This window comes from Mesocricetus auratus, unplaced genomic scaffold, assembly GCF_017639785.1.
Source record: "Mesocricetus auratus isolate SY011 unplaced genomic scaffold, BCM_Maur_2.0 Super-Scaffold_100022, whole genome shotgun sequence".
NCBI classification, from domain to species: domain Eukaryota; kingdom Metazoa; phylum Chordata; class Mammalia; order Rodentia; family Cricetidae; genus Mesocricetus; species Mesocricetus auratus.
Window position 1 is genome coordinate 10,253,901 of NW_024429203.1, and position 13,969 is coordinate 10,267,869.

General features: G+C 42.3%; 2 long non-coding RNA genes across 2 annotated transcripts in view; both read right to left on the bottom strand.

Annotated features, from left to right (window-relative positions):
- Positions 1-2,081: 2,081 nt before the first annotated feature.
- Positions 2,082-8,720, bottom strand: LOC121133537. The gene is made up of 3 exons (XR_005870412.1): positions 7,620-8,720; positions 5,896-6,293; positions 2,082-3,512 (listed from the first exon to the last, which is right to left on the bottom strand). It is a non-coding gene; the product is annotated as an uncharacterized LOC121133537 (long non-coding RNA).
- A 637-nt stretch (positions 8,721-9,357) lies between these two features.
- LOC121133536 overlaps positions 9,358-13,969 on the bottom strand; it is a 64,342-nt gene continuing 59,730 nt past the window's right edge. Inside the window, exon 3 of the long non-coding RNA XR_005870409.1 lies at positions 9,358-9,406. This is a non-coding gene — a long non-coding RNA (uncharacterized LOC121133536). The remainder of the gene's footprint in view (positions 9,407-13,969) is intronic.

The following is a 13,969-nucleotide window of genomic DNA, read 5'->3' on the forward strand; positions in this document are numbered from 1 at the left end:
ATGTCAAGAAGCTCTCTTCTGAAGCTGAGAAGCAAGCCCGGGTTCTTCAACACTTGGATTCTCTCCTTTGTTAACCAAGAAATCTTGAAGAGGGCAGAGGTAGAAGAAAAAGTCAACCATAAAAGGGAGAAGGAGGAAATGGAAGGTGGTCACAATTGGTTGAAATTCCAGTTAGTTATGTGGGCTAAACCAGATCAATCACAGTGCCGTGTATTCTGGGGACAGCCCTGGACCTCATTGTTTGCACCTCCATTCCCCCTGGTTCCCAGATCTTTCCTGACTCACCAGGCTGATCCCTGGAGGCTACAGCTCTTCAAATCCCTTGACAGCAGTATTCTAGCTGGGCCTGTCCTAGAGACACTGCCAAGAGAGACCATGGAGTAGAGAGGCCAGGTCCTTTCCCCACTCTGCTCCCCTGGCAGAGGCCAAGATTTCTCCCTGGCTCCGGGACTATGGAATTCCAGCTTTGATGAGGGGCTATGCCCTGTGATACAAGAATGCCACCTCTTTTTATGCCTATAGCCCCAGGGTTTCTAGCATTTTCCAGCTGCTAATAATTTCTGTTACCACACTGACCACAGAGTTGGCTCCTCAGCTCATTTAGCCCCTCGAGCTATTCCTTGAATTGAATTCACACCATTTAAAACACCCATGGACCAATACCCTCTCTCGTTTATCCACCATATATAATTTGTACATTTATACATCAGTATTCCTTCATGTTGGCACCCAACCCAAGGGCTTCTTAATAGATCCTACTGAGAGCTCCAGTGCTTATGACCTGACTCCCAGGAGACAATGGAGAGATGGACAGACTTCAGAAAAGGGATTCTTTGTGTTCCCTTCTCCAAAACTGGTGCAAAGAAAAGCCATACCCAGTTGCTTTTCTTTTTCTTTCTATTTTTTTTGTTTACATTGTTTGTTTCTTTGTTTACTCTGCCTTCAACTTACTATGTAGTAGAGGCTGGCCTTAATTCATAATCCTTGCCTCTACCTCACACCAATTGCATTTCATTGTCCTCTTTTCTTTTTGTGTTTGTGGCACCCTGCTTATATAAATATGTAAAGGAAGGTGAAATTGACCTGACAAAATCACACTTCAACCTCTACGTACATAACAGGGTAGGATTCTGTAGGACTCGTTGATCGAGAGGAAAGCATCCTTCCTGTGTGGTCTGCTGCCTCTGGCCTTCGTTTAATACTTGATTTCTTTGCTCTTCCTGATGGCACCAGTGGACTTGTGGATGGGACACTCACATTATTTGAGATTTGGTCCAGATTCTTTCCCACAATATCCTGATTTTTACATTCTGTCATAATCAGTGTCCTTCCAAAAATCATTTAGTTTTCAAGACTACAGAGATAGAGCATTTATAGGCCATTAGCCCATGTGAGCTCCACCATCATGTGTAGGGCCAGCACCCTTTTTGTCCTTACCTTCCCAATGAGGATGAAGCCACAAGACACCATTTTAGAAGCAGAGAACAGCTGTCACCAGAACTAAAGTCTGCCAGTGTCTGGATCCTGGACTCCTCACACTCCAAACCTTTGAGAAATACATTTCTTTTGTTTGGAATTACCCAGCCTAAGAGATGTGTTACAACATCAAGAACAGAGTAAGACAAAACCTGTTAGGGATTCTCTACAGTCGCACTTAATTCGCAAAGGAGTACCAGCCATTTTAAGCCTCTGTAAGGAAGGGCTGTGTTGTCCAAATCTGCTGCAATGCTAATCTCTGTTCAGAAGAAAATAGCTGATAGCCTAGTATGAGGGTATATGCAGTAATCCAGTGGAGAGCTGATGGAGACTGGTCTCAAGTTCAAGGCCAGCCAGCCTTTGCTACATAGTGAGTTCCAATTGATCTAGGGCTGCATATCCAGGTCCTATATCAATAAAAATAACTAACTAACTAAATAAATAAACATTTGAGAGACTCATTGTGATGTTGACCTTCCAGGGGTTGGAGTGTGAGAAATGTGATGGTAAATATGGAGATAAATCTTAATTTCTATTCCTCCCAACACTATATTCTTATTTTTAAAAAATTCAAATGCATTTTTTATTTTATCTTATTTTATTTTATTGGGGGGGCGTGCATGTGCCACAGCATGAATGTGGAGGTCAGAAAACAATTTGTAGTTGTGGATTCTCTCCTTCAGCCATGTAGATTTAGGGACTGAACATAGGTCATTAGGCTTGGCAGCAAGTATCTTTACCCACTGAGTCTCTTCGCTGCCCTCTCCACCCTACATTCTTAATCCAAGCTGTTATTTATTTGTTTCGAAGATGTATTTTATCTTCAGTTGTCTGTGTGTCCACGTGTGTATATGGGCATGTGACCTTGGGTCCCCACAAAAGTCAGCAGCATCAAATCTCTCTGGAGCTGGAGTTACAGGCAGTGCTCAGGACAAATCTCGGGTCCTCTTCAAGAGCAGTGAGTGCTCTTAATATCTAAGCCATCTCTCCACTTCCACAAAATTTGTATTTTTTATTTTTTCAGATGCTGAAGTAGTTTCAAACCACTGACTCTCTGTGTACTATGTTAATAATTATTTTCTAGAACACAGGCTTTAAGGGGAAGGAGAAATGTGATAACCTTAGCCCTACTCCTCTTCCATGATATGTCACCATCTCTGGTCCTATTTTGGCTAAGAATTGTCAACCCAGGAAGTCAGATTTTTGGAAATTCCCAAAGTTACAGCAGCAGCCAGCAGCTTCTTTGTCAGATCCAAAGGAAACTCCGTTTCACTAAACTCTGGTGGTCACACAAAAGCCAGCATTCCTGGAGACTTGTGAGGCCAGCTCCCTTCCTGTGGTGCCTATGAGCTTACCAAAGTACATGCTGACTTCAGTGTCCCCCAGTACCACAAGGACCTACCCCACCCAACCCTATGCTACACCAGCTCTTGGTCTTTCCTTTCCCAGGTTCTCGTTCCCATAGAAACCTGCTCTTGGCTCTCTCCTGTTCTCTTCCCGTTTGCCCCCTCTCTTGGTCCTCTCTTTTGGCCCTCTCTCTTAGTCTCCTTTGCCTGAACTTTCCTTGTCTTCCTCTGGCCATGTTCAGTCAGCTGCTTTCTTTATCTGCTCTGGATTCTTCCAGATTCCTCTGATTGTTCTCTCCATTGTATCTACAATAGAAACCTTCCTATCAATCATACCTTCAAGCAGTAATGTCACTTTATTCGGTGGCTTTATCTTCAGTTTATCCATCCGGTGCCAAAGCACTCCATGCATACACCCTTGACGTCTTAGACTTTTATCAGGGAATGCAGCAATAGACAAATGAGGCCGATGGAAAATTAAAGCAGGTTGGCGCAGAGGTCAAGAGAATGGGATTTGCTAGGAGGAAGCCCCCTTCCCAACACCAGTCCTAAAACAGCTTTGACTCTGCTGACCTCCTCTGTCACCACACTCTGTGAGTTTTCAGACAGGAATCTTCTGTCTCCATGTTCCAATGCCAGATTAGATTTCATAAATCATAATTGTCCTGAAAGGGTCTTCAACACTCTCTCCTGTCAATAGAATGCAATCACAGTCATGAAACCTGAACCCAAGTGCTCCTCAGCCTCCCTTTTCCAGCCATGTCCCTTCTTAAACCTGCATTCCAACTCACTTCTCACCCAACATCCTCAGAATTCCCATCTCCACACTCCCACCATTGTTCCTAGCCCATCTCTTGCCTCCTGTCTTAGAGTTCATGTGGCAGCAACTGCAGCCTCTGACAAGAAGTCAATCCCTCTTGAACCCTTTTTAATGATTGGTTGTTTCACATTTAAAAATCCTTTGAAGATTTTTCCCTTTAAAAAGATTCTTTCCTCATTTAGGTGCATATATGTGAACAAAGAAAGCTCAGGAAGATGTGTGAGTTTTGTTAGAAGTATAATAAAACATCATGCAGTTTCGTTATCCCAAACTGAGCTTCTCACCCCTTACCCACCATATTCCCACCTTTTCTCATCTCAGTGAAAGACATCGACCACCATCCAAGTCAGAAACCTGGGGCTTGTCTGTGATTCTCAAAGAAGGAGTAAGTTTGAACTCTCCTTCCTCCTCACAAAACGTTCACATCATCTATCACCAGCAATGTTACTTCCACAAAATTTCTCCAGTCATTCTCTAATCCAAGTCATGACTGTTAGTGCCCTGGACTGTCTCTAAAACCTAATTGTTTACTGCACTCACTTCATACTCATCCCTAGCCCTTTCCTGTGCCAGGAGTCAGCATCATCGTAAGTTCTTCAGATGAGATTATATCACCCACTAGTTTCCACACTCGAATCATCTCCAGACAGTGTTTGGTGTAATTACTGTTCTTTCATCACTGTGCTTCAAATATGTTGGTCTTCATATATTCTGTTTTGCTTCCTGGCACAGGGCCTTTGCACATGCCATACCCTCCCTCCAAATACCTTTAACTTTCACCTATCTCCTAAAATATAATTTTATATGGGGAACTTTATTAGCCCTCAAGTCGCTCAGATCTTTCAAGTAAACTCTCAACATCACCATGTAGAAAACCATGGAGACACTAGGCACTGGCAGAGGGCTAGAAATTTTGTTTGTCATTCCCCACTGTGTGACAGTTAAATGAGCACTCCACAACTCAGAGAGTGAGTAAGTGAGTCACACGGCACAGTTGGATATGATTTCCTCGCCAGCCTAAGTCTGTGTCTACTTCCATGCAGTCAGTCACTGTGGGTGTCTTACATGTCTCCAGAAAGACAAGTGTCAGTGTTCCCATGGCCTTCCATCCTATATCACCTCTGCCAGCTCCCAAACCTCACATTGTCCTCAGCCATCCACAAGGCAAACATGTATATATTTTTAAAACGCCATTCTTGGTTTTCATTTAACAAATATTTTTCATTTTACATTTTTGGATTTTTTTCAACTAGTCTTGATTTACCCAGCTCAATCCTTGCTACTCTGCAAGAATTGTTATCTCAGATCCACCTTTGGGCGCTTCCCATTCTTGATTATATACAGAAAAAGCCTCCTTCTAGTTCTATTGATATGAATCTTGATTATTCCCAGCTGTCCAGCGTTCCTACCCAAGCAGTACATGCTACCTCCTGTGGAGTTTGGACCAAGATGAGCAGTCTTTCTATATCACCTACCAGCTACCCAAAGAAAGTGTCCAGAGTCCCAGCAAGCAAATGACTCCTGTTGTTCTGTTAATACGGTGCACTGCCTCATACAGCAGGTAGCCCATATATGAACTGATCATGAAATAAACATAAAAACAAAAACCCATTGTGTTAAAGCTAATTTCTCAAGCTGGCACCAGAGTCCCCTTTGATAGAGAATTATCTTTATTTGAATGGGATAAAAAATTATAAAGCTCTTTCATTGATGCCAACAGTCCAGAGATGAGAAAAAGATCCAAAGATTCCCTTAATGAAGCACGATTAAGTTTTCACCCTTAAGAGAAAGAGAAAGTAAGGGGATGAGATGGTGAAAGGTTTGAAATGAGGCGAGGGCTGGTAAGATTTCCTAGGGATGGTGTTGTCAAAGTCCATTTTTATGAACAGTGAGACCAACTTTTCCTTTTGAAGGTGTTTGCTCTATACATTCCACACCTATGTTAGTACCAATTCTCCCTCTTCCCCAGAACTTCCAAAGCATTTCTGTTGGCACAGCAAAATACGTGAGGGCAGGGAGTTTATAAAGCATAGAAATCTACTTAGACCTACTCAGAAGGCTGGGAAGACCAAGATCATGGCACTGGCATCTGTCCATGCCTGAAGAGGGCTGCCTCCTGCATCATGACATTTCTTATAAAGCATAGCAAGACAGAGAAAGCATGTTAGCTTGGATCTTTTCCTTCTCTTATAAAGCCACCGATGCTCACATGGAGGCCCCGCCCTCACCAAAAATACATCTAACCCCAATTACCTCCAAAGGCCCCACATCAAATATACAGGACTTTGAGGACCAAGTTTTCAGCATATGAATTTTGGGGTGATGTAGTAAATGAACAGCTTCTCTGTCCATCACTGTTTTTAATAAATGGAACTGGTCCAGCTTTGTTGTCGTGGCTGCTGCTTCTGTCTTGGTTGACTTAATTCGCAGAGAAGACAGAGTTGTGTGTGTATATGACAGGAGCCACAGTAACATGCTGGAGGAAAGGCCAGGAGGAAGAGGCCTTAAGAATGCAAGCATCACTCTGTCCTTTTTTCTGGAAATTCCGACAAATATTGGGAGGTGTTTGGGAAAGCCATTGTCAACGGACATGAGATGTCTCGGCTCATTTCACCTTATCTCAAGAGAGATGGGGAGGCCTCTGCTGACATCTAGAAGACAAAAAGGGAGACGGAAAATTCTAAGTGTGCACCATTCATCCATTGTTTTTCAAAGGCTACGTTATCCCAGGTTTCCTTTACACACCCACACCAGAAGAAGGATCAGGATGCTGTGGGGAATCAGTGCACACAGCACGGTGAGTGTAACTAAAAGAAGACATGCTTAGCCTCCCCTCTTCACTCCACCTCCAAGCACATCCTTCAGTTGACTGGAGCAGTAATGCAGATGGGGGAAGAAAAAGAAACGAAGAAATAGTGGAAAGGAACAATGGAGATTAAAAAATAGGAGTTGAATATAAATTAGAATGGAATGAGTCTGAAGTTGTGGAGCCAGCCAAGTACAATGAGTGTGTGTATGTGGGGTGGGGGTTGGGGAAGTTCTACATAGCTTAATAGAAGTCTGAAAGAAAGTTTCATGTACAAAATATTTGAATCCTATTTAGAATCAACAAGTTTAGTCAATGACTTTCTTCAGGGAAGACAAATCATAGGATTAATAAGTTATTGTGGAAAGTCAGGTACGTACATCAAGGGTCTAACTCTGTCTCTCTCAACAAAAAGGTCCTCTCAGAGGGATTTACCAGCCTGTGGTCTCTATGCTTTACCAACCACCATTGTTCACCCAGTCAGATCCTATTAATTTTGATGTAAAACAGGCTTCAAAGATTGGAAATCCAAAATAAATATCCACTAAAGGAGAAATCTCGCTCTACCCAATCATAACAGAGACTTCCCTGGCAACCAAAACCATCAAAAGGGACCCAGCCATGCCATATCGAAGTGAAGAGATTACAGACAAGCATGTGCCACCAGGCCCAGGTTTTCATGGCAGTTCTAATCATAAATAAGTCAGTCTTCCTGAACCTTTTATATAATACGATTAAACCAGGGGCTAGGATATGTGGCTCAGCACATGCTGTTCTTGCAGAGGACTCAGGTTCGGGACTCAGCACCCATAAGTTGGCTCATAACTATCTGTAACTCCAGTTCCAGACGATCAGACACCCTCTTCTGGACTCTTTGGGCACTATATACACAAGGTATATACATGCAGGCAAACAGCCACCAGGTAAAATAAAAATAAATCTCGCTTTAAAGGGTAGTAAATAATCACAGAACTCGGGAGGCAGAGGCAGGCAGATCTCTGTGAGTTTGAGAGCGGCCTGGTATACAAGAGCTAGTTCCAGGACAGCCTCCAAAGACACAGAGAAACCCTGTCTCAAAACACCCCCCCCAAAAAAAAGGGTAGTAAAAGCATATTTGCTGCTTCCATGAGAGCAAAGTATTGATTGGGGAAATGTGTCATGTCCATTTTACCTTCCGTCTCTTTCTGGATTCCAAGTGATAAGTCCACTGTCTGTATTTCACCGATGGCTTCTAAAATTCTTCCTCATACTAATCATTTTAGAACCCAGCTGATTGTTTCATCTTCATTTAGACTATTATTTTTCTGCAAAGTTGTGAGTCTGCTTCCCAAAGGCATTTATTTAGAGGCATTTCAAGATGAAGACACATAATCACCCGATGCATTCAGGAAATGAGGTCGCTCATCTGGGTGTTGTGGGTCTTTCTGATTACACTGCTGATATTTAGCCTTTTTGTTTTCAAAAATAATTGATCTATCTTCATGATATTTTCCACACATAGAGTAATTAAGTCTTTCCTTTCAAGGTCATCTTAGCAGTTGGCCTGCTGAGAAAATCAAGTGCATTAAAATATAAGCGGTCATGATCTCTGCTCTTCTAAATTTGCCAATTTTTATGGCTCGGCCTTCATCCAGCTCTGTATGTTGATCCATCTGCAAACTTCACACAGGCTCAGTTCCAGATGTACTATTAGGCTGAGTTCTGCAGACCCAGATCAAGACTGTGTCTAACAGAGGAACTCTAAACGAACTGTGGTCCCCCCCATCTCTGAAGTCCTACTCAGCACAGGGGTTGTGCTTCGAGGTTTGTGTCTTTTCCAAAACTCATGTTGGCATTTAAGCACCAGAGAGATCATATTAAGCGGTGAAACCTAGGGTCGCTGGTGATGTTTCACACCTTTAATCCCAGCACTCGGGAGGTAGAGGCAGATGGATCTTTATGAATTTGAGGCTAGCCTGGTTTACACAGGGAACTCCAGGTTAGCCAAAGTTACAAAGTGAGACCCTATCTTAAAAAAACCCAAATGTTGAAAAAGAGGCAGGAGCCTTTTATAAAGGGATTAAATGATGAGGGGAGGTCTTGCATGCCCAAGATTAATAACTTTGTGTCTGGCTAGAGGGAACTCCCTTGCCCTTTTGGGAGGATGGGACAGCACGGCCCTCACCAGACATTGAATTTGTTACTGCTTCAATAGCCATGAGCAACTGTTTATATTTTAAGCTGGATATATACAGTTTAAGTCATTTAGTCACAGTCCTGAGTGGACTGAAGTGGCAGGAATTTCTATTGGTCTCCCCTAGAATCAGGGAAGGTTTTCACATTCAAGCCGACTGAAACAAATTCAGGTCTGTAATTGGGGCTTGGTCACGGCTGGCTGGCTCTCTGCCCCTGGAACTTCCAGCAGGTATGAAATGGGGAACGAACAGTCTAGTCTGAATTTGATGGGAAAGGCCCCAGGGATGCAGTTGACTTTCCTCAAGGGTTTGATTTTGAAGCACCTGCACTTTGGAACAATTAGAAGTCCTGTTCTCCCACATCCAGAAGTCTCAGGAAGTCTGAGACTGCATAAGGGGTGATCAAGGCCATGAAAAAATTTATTCTTGGGAAAGTCGTGGTAAAATAAAACTTCCAGTCACTGCTAACTACGGTTCCCTGCAAACACTTGAGTGGTATCGGGCCATCTGGTTTTTCCAGATACTGCAGAGACTGTGGCTGCATTTGAAAGACACCAGGGCAGCTGGGTGAAGGGTGAAAAACCTGGCCAGCCAGCCAGTCATACATTCTCGAGATACAAAACAAAACAAACAAACAAACAAAAACCAAAAAGAACAAAAAAAAAACTTCATGCACACAGGTGTAGCCTTGCTTTGGGAATTGTGAGCGTTGACTCGCTGCCACTTACAAGCTGTGAAATTCAGGAATGTCAATCACCCATCTTTCTGGCTTCAGTTTCCACATCTATAAAACAAGTGGTGGGAAGGTTGAAATTCTTTCAGCTGTAGCAAACCACAGATACATTTATTTTGTTGTCAAGGAGACAGCCTGAAGCTCCATTACCTTACTGACTTCCCCCAAAGGACTGGCCCTGAGGTCAAGTTCCCCTGTTTCAGCTCAGGTGAAGGAAGCTGTGTGGGAAATGGGATACAGCCATAGGCTCTGACATTTTCCCACAAGCTGTGCTTTGGGCTAAATGGATGAGCTTTTCTGAAAAGAGAAATGAGATCCACAAACTGCAAAGATGAAGCAATCCCACAATCCATGCACAAAACAAATCATCCTGGGCTCACTGACTAAGCGTATAAGCAAAAGTAATTTCAAGTCAGTGTTTTTCTCTCCTTTTCTTCCTCTTTTTTCCCCCTTTTTTAGTTTTTCAAGATAGGGTTTCTCTATGTAGCCCTGGCTGTCCTGAAACTCACCCTATATACCAGAATAGCCTCAAACTCAGTCAGATCTTCCTACCTCTGCCTCCTCAGTGCTGGGTTTAAAGACATGCACCACCACTGCCTGGCTTCAAATCAGTATTTTTAAAAACAAAAGTATGTAAACATTTTCCCCAAGGAATTTCACATATAGACAGTTTTAAGAGAGTTAATTTCTCAAATCGTAATTTGAATACACATTATTTCTAAGCATGTACTCATTTCTGTAATTCATATTCCCTAGCTCTTCCCTTCCCAATTCCTTCTGCCTTAAAAAACAAAACAAGGGTAGCGCACACCTTTATTCCCAGCACTCGGGAGGCAGAGGCAGGTGGATCTCTGTGAGTTTGAGACCAGACTACAAGAGCTAGTTCTAGGACAGTCTCCAAAGCCATAGAAAAACCAAAAAAAAAAAAAAAAGGAAAAAGAAAAGAAAAGGTGTTTGCCTCTAACCTATTCTGAGTCCTGTTGAGTTGCCTCTTCCAAACAGGAAACCCTCAAACATCCCACACAGAAATAGTTCCAGAACATGGCTCTTAAAGAGATCCCCTGGCAAAGACATAGGAGACATGTTATCAGAAAATACTGATGGTAAATGTGAATAAATTGAGCCTGGGCATCAAGTTCAGCAGCTGCTATTTAACCCTCACCTACAACCTAGATGCCGAAGTGAGGCAACTTTTCCTAGTAGCTGAAGCGTACCCCATTGTGTGCAGGAGTCACAATTTCACTATCCATTCAGCAGCTGAATGGGGTTGAGGCTGTTTCCATCTCCTGGTAACTGAGTGTAAAGTAGCAGTAAACACAACTGAGTAAGTGTCCCGTGTAGCAAGAAGTGATTTTGCTTTTGTTTTTCTCACAGGAATTGTCTGGTAGGAGTGGTTGACCTGAAGAGCCTCTCCTGTTTGATTATATGGTGATCCCTGCCTGTGGTTTGCAAAATCTTCAAGTGAAAACTTGGTATATGCATATAATAACAGCCCCCAAAATACTATATTTGCAAAAGTGTGTTTCACACTCATTTCTAGGATATAGCTGGGTATCAAGAGGCCTGAAGGATGAACATGAATAATTATCACCCAACTAGTCTTAAAAACACATTCCTTCAAAACTGATGAAAAACCTTTATGACAGAGAAGCAAATTATTCCCGAACATCAACCACCTTCCAGTACATACATCATCCTCAAAGCTACAGCGGAGTCTTTTGGTTACACATCACTGTTCTTTTTGGCAAACCACCCCAACAGAGCCCGAAGACCAAAGTAGTACTTAGATTCCAGACTCCCTGCATTCCTATCTACTTACTTATATGAACAAGCCATCTTAAAACTTACAACAGTGAAATAGAATGGAAAGCTGACAGACCCTGCTTTGTTATCCCAACAAATAATCCTCATCATGTATAATCAGCTGTGTAATGTAGTCACAGAGTATGAACACATTGAATAGTTCATTCCCATTAGCAGTTCACTTTAGTAGATTTAGGCTACTGTGTTCAATATGTACTGGTAAAAATAAAAAAAAAACAATGACTTAAAGTTTTGGAAAATGAGTCCCATAGCATCATAAAACTTCTGAAGCAAATTTCAAATGAAGTATTTTACTGAAGAGATATATGGAAGAATGATAAATAAAATACTTTAGAACCAACAAACCACTTTAGACTTAAGGTTATATAAATTAAAATGGAATAAAATCCCAAACTCAAGAAGAAAATTGGGTTGAAAAGATGGTTCAGTAGGTAGGAGTACTGGCTGCTCTCTCAGAAGGCCTAGGTTCAACCCCTGATACCCACATGGTGGCTCACAACCATAGCTCCAGTTACGGGGATTCTATAACCTCTTCTGGTCTCATGAGCACCGGGCACACAATGGTGCATAGACATATATACAGGCAAAACACCAACACACATACAAATAAAAATAAATACTTTTTTAATAAGAGAAAAAAATTAGTGTTCTCAAATATCCATCCAGTTTATTTATTCTTTTCTTTTTCTCTTTTAATTTTATTTTTAAAAGCCAGTTGGAAATCATCTTCATGAGGTTAACTTGATGTGGGAACACCCATCTTGTCTGTGGGCAGGACTATTTCTGAACTGTGTCAAATGGGAGAAAATAAGCCAAGCTTGCATTGACGGCTGTCCTCTGAGTGTGGATACCATGTGACCAGCTGATTCAAGCTCTTGATGCCTGGACTTCTTTTTCATGATGGCTTGTAAGTGTTGGTATTATTTTATCACAGCAACAGAAAAAAATCAAGAGAAAAATTTTATTTATATATCTCCAACCATCACCTAGAGATTTAGAGCCTTAGAAGCCAACTCTTCATAGGAGAGTGATGTTAGACATCCTAGAAATGGGATCTTATCAGAGAGAACACATTCTTTGAACTCAAACTTGGAGACAGGCAAAATGTTGCTCCTGAGGCCTGCTGCAGGTTCTTTGGACATGCCTGTTTATCTGTTCTGAATGCTCTCTGCAACTGGTGAGTTCTCTTTTGTCCTAGAAGATTCAAGTGGAGCTTGCCTTGACCTCACAGACCAAGTCCAGCCTCCAGTAACGTGCTCGAGATATTAGTCCTTGGAGAATCCCTCAGAATTTTAATTGGTGACTAATAACTGGGTATTTATCTTTAAGGTTTTACTTCTCTTCTTAGCATGGAACTGCCAGGACAGAGGTCCTCAACTCTGCAAGCTGAATGCTGCATCTCAAGCGTATTACAGTCCCCTGAATGTCATACATGCGTGGCCAATATTAATAAACAAACACAATTTCAGTCATTTCCATCTCAACTTTTAAAATATATCTTTTGAAAAAAAAACTCTCCTTTTTAGGCCAGAGTTAAAAGTTACCTCCTCCGTAAAGCCTGCCCTACAATTATATAACATTTAAGTAGCATGTTAAACTTAAGACATGATACTGCCTGGTTGAGCCATAAGAAACAGTTGTTTTTACAAGCCAGGGTGGCTGAATCTTTGCAATGTCATGTGACAAGATCTCATAGTTTATGTATTCAACTCTCTGGATGATACAAGAATTCTTTGAAAATAAACAAAATGGCTGTTCATCTTCAGTATGTGAAACATCCAGCACGGGGCTGGTACACAGCAGATGCTCAATAACTGCTGGTTATAAGGATGCCTGTTTGCCTGACTCATGGCTCCTCTGGCTCATGTTGCTGTCCAAAGGGACTTTTTTATCCATGCGACTCTTCCAAATCTTGGCCCCTCCCTGATGACAAAATGCCTTTACAGGCTAGGGCTAACGTCTTTTCTCCGAGCTTCCAGTTGGACACCTTCACTCCGAGTGAGGGAATGCATCCCCAGCTTCAGAAACCACCAGCCAAGGAAAGCTGAGGTTATTGCTTGTTGAGAAAAATAACATCAGAATAGATGAGGTCAGCCTAATGGCTCGGTTACACTTGCCAATGGGACTGTGAAATTCAACGAAACACCCGCTCCTTCCTGTACCCACCCAGACAGCCAGACCCTTCCTTGGTGTCCATTGCTCCTCCCTGCCAGCTTGTTAAATGCATATGTGGATGATCACACACACACACACACACACACACACACACACACACACACACACTTTTACTGCTTAATTACTCCTGCCCGTGTATCTGTACAGGCAGCTGAGGTCTAAAGCTGTGTTTCTGACACCATGAGAGATGATCAACATCACCAAACTAACTCTAGTGTGTGAGCTCTTCAACCACCAGAAACTAGCCCTGTGCAACAAGGTTTTCCCTCAAGCACTTAGCCTGTTTCCTACTCACTTCCTTGAGTTCCAAAGCCTTAAGGACCTCTTCTAGTCAGCCCCAAGTTTAGGAAAATTCATTCTTAAAGTCAGATCATAAACTTTGTAGACAAATAAGAAGTCTCCAGAAACAGGAAACAGTAAGTTCAATACATGTCATCTTTGCAAGCTGAGTAGCAATCAAGTTCATAAAATCCCAACCAACAATGAAGGGAAGGTGAATCTTAACAGCCCAGTTCAAGCCCACGTTTTTCAGCTGGGGAAAATGGGCCAGACAGTGAAGTTGTGTTGTGTTTGTCTTGAATTCATCTCTTTTGCAGCTTCCCTGGGATGTCACAT